Source organism: Petaurus breviceps, unplaced genomic scaffold (assembly GCF_028583685.1).
Source record: "Petaurus breviceps papuanus isolate PSGF00001 unplaced genomic scaffold, PetGlider_PUasm1.0 91041, whole genome shotgun sequence".
NCBI classification, from domain to species: Eukaryota; Metazoa; Chordata; class Mammalia; order Diprotodontia; family Petauridae; genus Petaurus; species Petaurus breviceps.
This window is the reverse complement of record NW_027187400.1, coordinates 6219500-6227002: the sequence shown is the minus strand read 5'-3', so window position 1 is coordinate 6227002 and position 7503 is coordinate 6219500. Positions and strand designations below refer to the sequence as shown.

The window sequence follows — 7503 nt, the reverse complement described above, 5'->3', positions numbered from 1 at the left end:
AGTAATGGAAGACTTGGTGAGGGAATGAAACTCAACTTTGAGAGAAAGAGACAGAGACAGAGACAGAGAAGAGAGAGACAGAGAGGAGAGAGACAGAGACAGAGAGTCAGAGACAGAGAGACACAGAGAGAGAGATAGACAGACAGACAGACAGAGACAGAGACAGAACTTCCAGACTGTCTGTCATGGGCAGAAGGCAGGAAGGTATCTTGGAATCTCACCCACTCTCACCTTAACCATGGTTGGATCCTCAGGGGCTGAAGCCTAGAGTGGTATGTGGAGATGGGGATGGGGAAGAAGGATGGAAGATAACCAGTACCCTCAAAACATGGCCTGTGGGACTGGGAAGTGAAGGGGGGTGGAGAAGTGATGCCTAATCCAACAAGTCCAACAAAACCCTCAACTCACCTGTGAGTCACCCCCAAAACTGGGCCAAACCAGTCTCTACTCACACCCGCACTCACACACCCATCTGCTACCACAGATACAACCGAAACCCATCTGTCCTTGTCACCCCCCCCCCCAACCACACACACCTCTCCTTTTTCCAATGCCATCCACCCCTGTACTCAAGGGTGTTCACAGGGGAGTTGGCAGAGTGGGGGTATAAAACTGTGGGGGGCAGCAGACTCCAGCTGGGACTCCACAGAGTCTATCATTATGCACCTGGGACCAAAAATAGATAGGGAGAGGACTGGGTGGGGGCCACCCATGGCCTCACCCTAGCTTCTTCCCTATTCTGACCTCTCCTCCCTTCTCCCTGACCCTTCTCTCTCCTTATCCAAAGCTGAGTCCCAGATGAGTTGAGAAGCAGCCTTACCCAGGGTCTACTCAAGGACATCCCTAGGCCCAGCAATCACCATCTGCTATGGGCAATTGGGGATGGAGGTGAGCACGGGAAAAGGAAGAAGAATAGAGAAAGAGCAGGACATTTCTAGGAATGGAAAGTGTTTCAGAATGTCAGAGATGGGAGGGACCTTAGAACATCAAATGCCTTAGGAGATGAGGACATTATAATCTCTTCAGTTGCCTGTTGCATTTACCTTCAGAATTCTCTCCAACACCTTCCTCTATCTTGGTAGACAAGGGAGAGTTGATGCATAGAATACTAGAGCTGGGAGGGAGGGACCTTAAAACATAAAATGTTAAGATCTGGGAAGAGCCTTGGAATATAGAACATTAGATCTAGAAGAAGGCTTTGAGACCATCAAACTAACCAGGTCATTTTGCAGATGGGGAAATGGAGGTTGAGAGAGGAAAAAAAGCATTGGAGTGGTGATAAGAACATCGGGGTCGAAGTCTGAAGTTTACCAAAAACTTGATGCGTGACCTTAAATAAACTACTTCTATGGACCTCACTTTCCCCATCTGTCAAATGAGGATGATGACAATATTTGCTCTATCTACCCCACAAGGCCTTTGAAATGATAAAATGAGAGATATATAACATAAATAGATCAATATATAATATAAATAGGTTAACATATACATGTATTTATATCTACTAGAGATTAATATATGATATAAATAGATATTGATTTAGAGGTCATCCAATCCCTTCATTTTGTAAATGAAGAACTGAGGTGCAGAGGTTAAGGGACCTGCCCATGGGGATTTATACAGTGAGTAAGGAGAAAAGCCAGGATTCATATCCAAATCCTCTGATTCCAAGCCTAGTGGACCTGGGTTCAAATCCCTGTAATGATACTTCTGTTGAGAACACCACCATCCTCCTAGTCACGGCAGGCTCCTAACTGTAACGTCATCTTCAATCCACATTCTCCTTCGCTTTCCACATCCAGATCAAAGTCCAGGGGCAAGACACTGGAGGAGAGTGAAGGTGACAGCTTGGCTCAATTCTGCCTAGCTTAAATCCAATTCATGTGCAAGGGCAAGTCAAGTCATTACCCTCAGGGTATCATTGGTCCTCTTAGGACCAATAACACCGACAACAATACCATATCCAATTGATTTTCAAGTCTTGTTGATTCTACCTGAAAAACATTTCTCACAACCCTCCCCTTCTCTCCACTTACTCAGTCACCACCCTGGTTCAGACTCTCCTCACCTCTCACCCAGACTATTACGACAGCCTCCTGATCATCTCCCTGCCTGCTCTCTCCCCACTCCACTCCACCTTCCATGGAGCAGGCAAAGTGATTTTCCTAAGGTGCAGATGATCTCACCTCTCCTACTCAATAATCTCCAGTGGCTCCCTGTTCCCTCTAGAAGCAAATACAAAATTTCTCTGTTTGGCATGTAAAGGCCCTCACAATCTGACTCCAATCTACCTTTCTAGACTTATTGCGTATTAATTCTCTTCGTGTCCAGTCAAATGGGCTTTCTTGCTGCTCCATACATTTACTTCTTCTGGCCCCATCTCCTTCCTTTCTATAGGCTGTTCCCCAAACCTGGAATGCACTCCTTCCTCACCAACACCTCTTAGGATCCCAGAATGTTTCCAAGTCTTGGTCACATCCAACCTATATTCATTCCTTTCTTATTCCCTACCTTTCCCCAGCTGCCAATGCCTCCCCAAGAAATGACCATGTCTTTATTTTGTATACACTGCATATACATATATGTTATACATGTAGATACTATATATGATATACATGTATATATTGTATATGTATATATCACATACGCGCACATGCTATATACAGTATACATATATATTACATGTGTTTATAATATAAACATGCTGTATACCGTATACATGTATATATTGCATATGTATATACTGTATATGGTATACATGTATATACTATAAGCACACTATGTATAGTTTGCTTTCCCCAACAGATTGCAAGAGTCTCGAGGGCAGGGATTGTTTCACCTCTCATCTTGTATCCCAGCACCTCGAAGGGCACCTGGCATGTCAGGAAGCGCTCACTGATTGATTACTCTCTATGTCTCTATGACCTTGTTCGAGTCAGGACCTCTCTCTGCAGGTCAGTTCCTCATCTTCAAAAAGAAAAGAGAGAGGACTAATTGACTTTAAAGTCTTTTCTAACTCCGAATCTGTACGTAATCTGCCATTTGACTGTCCCAATAGCCCCAGTGAGGTGGATGGTACAAGTATTGCTGTCTTCATTTTGTAGATGGAGAAGCTGAGGCTCAGAGATGGAAAGTGGTAAAGAAAAGTTTATCTGAAGTCATGCAGCAAGTTGTCTGCAGAATTCGGTCTCTTCTGGTTACCAGCTCAGGGTTCTGTTGTTTGTTTTGTTTTTTCCTCCACCAGAGCACTAATAAAATATTTCTCTTAGCCTCAGTTTCCCCATCTGCAAAATGAGATGTGAAAATCTCTTGTAAACCTTGAGGTGCCATAGAGATAAGAGTGCTTACTTATTATAAGTACATTAAATAATCTCTGTGCTTTTCATAACAATGAACACACCCACTGACCTCACAATCAGGAGTGAGAGGAAAGAGTATCGGTTTGGTATCACCTAGCTCTTGGGATCAAAGATCCTGTGCTGGAAGGGACCTTAGAAGTGTCCAAGTCCAACCCCATTATTTGACAGATGAGGACAATGAGGCACAGAAATGCAAAGTGGGTGGGAAGGCAGGAAGAGTTAAGACCGGGATTCAGACCCTGAACCTCTCAGAATCCCCTCACCCAAAAGTCTTTTAGATACACACAGTCTTCTCTGGGGACCTGGGGGGAAATACCGGGATAAGGGAGAGCAAAAGCTTCCTAACCCGGGGTAAAAATGAACAAGACAACAATAAAACCTGGTATTTCTATTATTACAGGGTTTTATTCGGTCTTCCCCAAAACCCTGCAAAGTAGATGCTCTGGCTATTATTGCACCCATTTTACAGATGAGGGAACTAAGAGAGGTACAGTGACATTTTCATGGTGTCACAGCTAGTAAGCATCTGAGGCAGGGTTTACACTCAGCTCTCCTGACTCCGTGACCCAGATGCTAGCCATTAGCTATACTGGCTCTCAGATCAAAACTCCCTTCCTCAGCCCCCCATTCCCTTGCATACATTGTCTTTCCCCTGTTTAGAATATAAGTTCTTTGAGGGCAAACACTGTCTCCCTTTTGCATTGATATTTCTAGTGGCTGGTACCTAGTAAATAGTTAATTCTTTTCTCATTCATTCATTTACACATCTGTTTTCTCAGACAACCGGAGACTTTTATGGAAATAGGAATCAGAGAAACTCAGACAGGACCTTCTCTTAGAGAGGCAACTTGGTATGGTAGGGGAAAAAATCTCTGCCTCTGGATTCTGCCTCTGGCATTTACTTCCTGTGTGACCTTGGATAAATCACTTCACAGCTCTGGGCCTCAATTTCCATAAAATGAGGGGGTTGAACTAGATGAATCTAGAGGTCCTTTCCAGTTCTCCTATGACCATGGTCCCTAAGGTTCCTGATGAAGACAGGTAGGCATGATGGGAAACCTCAGGATCCAAACATTCACAAGACTCAGTATTTTGAAGCTCTCTATATTTTGCAGTCATATGATCTCACTTGGTGGGTTTTCCCACAGTTGAGTCCTAGGCTGGATTCCTTTTGGCCAAAGAAACTCCAAGGCTCCCCTCTCTTTTCTCCCTCCCAAGCTGCCCACCTCCTTCAGTTCAGGGGCCCTTGGTGCCATTGTCTTCCTCCCAGAGCATCAATAATTAACTTTGTTAAGTGTTATTATAATTCTTGTGATGAAGAACCCTTCTGTCATTCCGTAAATCAAGGGAGTAGGGCTCAATGATAATTAAGAACCTTCTAACTTCACTCATCTGAACCCAAGCTTCCACAGCTCAGGCCTCCCAAGACTTCAAAGCATCTTCCTGCCACCTCCTTACCAACCAAGCACCTAATCCACTTGACAGCTTGAGGCCCAGGAAGGTTGAACAGCTTGCCCCAGGACACCCAGCATCTTGGCAGCCAAAATAAGACTAGAAGCAGGTTCCCAGGCCAGGATTTGGGTTCTGGATCCCTTCAGAGGGTGGGGATGGGGTAACTCCCTTCTGACACTGGGCACTGCCCTGGCCAGCCACACGGAGGGGAGATCAAGACAGGGACTGGCCTCTAGTCAGCTGGGAGGAAAGATGGTATAGAGGGGCTATCAGGAAGGGAGAAAGAAGTGTGGTCAGTCCCCAGGATGGGGGGTGGGATGAGGGTGGGATGGGGAAGGATAGAGCTCAGGACCAGAGGAAAGGAATGAATGAATCTCCAGTTAGGAAGAGAAGGCAGGGCTCAGAGAATGGGGCCAAAGAAAACCAGAAGTCTCTCTCCAGACAGAGCCCCTCCACTACTCACCTTCTGTCCAGAGATCCAGGTGTCTCAGTGGCCTGGCTCCCAGCAGCCTTGCCTGCTCTCCCTGGGCACCGGTCCTGTTTCAACTGGGGTTCCCAGGGCCAGGAGTCGGGGCACCCCGTGATGAGGCGTGGCTCCTGGGGAGGGGCCTGCACCCTGGCCCGGCAGCCCTGGAATTCTTTAGGGCCGCCTGAGCGAGGAGCTGGTTGGGCCGGTTTCAGCTCCCACGGCATTGACGGTACTAACTCTGGCTCCCCTCCGCCCTCCCCAGGAGTCACCCCTCTCTTCCCCTGCAGGGTGATGGTGACAAGGTAGCAGGTGGTCCTGGCTGGCAGCAGGCCATCAGGGGGTGGCTCTGGCTTCCCAGATGCAGGGGTTTCTATTGAATGATCATGATAGCTCTTTGTTTGCTGAGGAGTGAGAGAGGGAACTGGTCCAGTGAGGGTAGGCTCAGACCTCACAGAATCCTGGAGCTGTGGGGTGCTGGAGGTGTTGGTGCTGCCCCCCTGGGCACAGGGGCCTGCTATCTCCTCACTTGGGCTAGGATCTGCCTCCTCTGGGAGGCCCTCACCAGGAGCACCCCTATTACTAAAAGAAGTCACATCAAAGGACCCCCTGTCTTGTCCATCTACCCCATGGCAGATCAAGGGTTGTCTGAGGAGACCAGATACAGATGTCTCAGCCTCTTGGGATCGTACCGGGGAGAGAGATCCTGGGATTCCTGCAAGCCCTGAGCCCTTAGATTGGGTAGGTGTACAGCTGGCAAGGTCTGATGCACTGCCCACAGCTGGTCTCTGCAGTCGTCCTAGGGAACGAGTGGATGTCCCCAAGCTTCTTCTCCGGGGCCATCGGCCCAGGCCCCAGTTCTGCAGGTCCCATTCTGAGCTGCTCCGGACGCCTTCCTGGGGGAACAATAATCACAGGCTGTAACACTTCATAGGCACCAGGGGCCAGTGCCTGCAGCCTTGACTCCTTGTCCTCCCAGCTCAAGTCAGAAGACAAGGGGCTCTGGGAGACATTTTAGGAAGGCTATCAATAAGCTCGATCTCATCCTGAGAAGGGCGACCAAGAAGGACCTTGAGTCTGCCATCTGAGACTTGGTTGAAGGACCTGGAAATTATTCACCTGATAAGAGAAACCTTAAGAGGGAACAGGATTGCTGCCTTGAGAATATGGAGGTCAGTCATTTAGAAGAGGGATTACAACTCTTCCTGCTTGGTCCCAGAGGGCAGTGTTAGGAGCCAGGGTTAAGGCCATCTGGACCACCTCTCTCTCCAGTGATCTGTGGGGGCCAGAGAGGCTGTGTGGACACATTTTCCTTGAAATTTCTCTATTAGCTCCCTCCCACTACTCTTGTCACTGTCTCCACCTCTAGAGGCATGGAAGGAATGCCCAATTTGGAGTTAGAACACCTCAGTTCAAACCTGACCTCTCTCACTCCTTTGGCTGTGTGATCCTCAGTCAATCATTTCCCTCTCTGAGCCTTGATTTCTCCCCCTCCCCATCACCCTGCCCCCACCCACACCCTCACAGAATAAGAGGGTATCCTAAATCCTTTGAGATCTTATGATTCCCCTTGCCTCCTGGCTGGCACAGGTCCTGGGCTTTAGAGCTACCCAAGAAGGGGAGACCCTTAGGTAAATAACCTTGTCCCCCCTGGGCTGAGGGGCCTAGGCCTTGAGCCAAGAGGCAGTGATTGGGTCCTGACTGACTTGGCCCTGTCCACTAATGAGATACAGCCCCACCTTTGCCAGAGGCAGGGCCTGGACTCTGCCCCTCTTCCCTGGCGTCCCCGCCCACAGCCACTGGCTGCTGTTTGGTTGTTGTTGTTGTTGTTAGGGGGTAGGAGGTGCCAATTCCTGTGCCAGTCAGGCAGAGTCCTTACGACAGCTCTTTCCAGGCAGGGAGGAGGCTGGCTTTGGGGAACTGGAGCCCAAAGAAATTACCTACCTGCCAAGGGTCACACAGGAAGTCAGGGTCAGAGATCAGAGATGATTCAAGGACTCTCACTCAGGATGGGAGGGGAGAGCTCACCTCAGGCCAATGCTGAGTACTAAAAAGAGCTGTACCCCATTTGGGGGAAGAGGTGTAACCCTCAGCCGGGGTGAAGGGCAGAAAGGGTCATAAAACCCTCCATCCCTCTATGGGCAAAGTGGCTGCCAGTATGAGGGACTGTGGAAGTGTATGTGTGTGTGTGTGTGTGTGTGTGTGTGTGTGTGTGTGTGTGTGTGT

General features: G+C 48.4%; 1 protein-coding gene across 3 annotated transcripts in view; it reads right to left on the bottom strand.

Annotated features, from left to right (window-relative positions):
* CRYBG2 (crystallin beta-gamma domain containing 2) overlaps window positions 1-5429 on the bottom strand; it is a 28344-nt gene extending 22915 nt beyond the window's left edge. For all 3 annotated transcript variants that reach the window (XM_069079094.1, XM_069079095.1, XM_069079097.1), the window contains exon 1: window positions 5275-5429. The gene's annotated coding sequence lies outside the window, so the exon portion shown is untranslated. The remainder of the gene's footprint in view (window positions 1-5274) is intronic.
* Between the last annotated feature and the right edge of the window lie 2074 nt (window positions 5430-7503).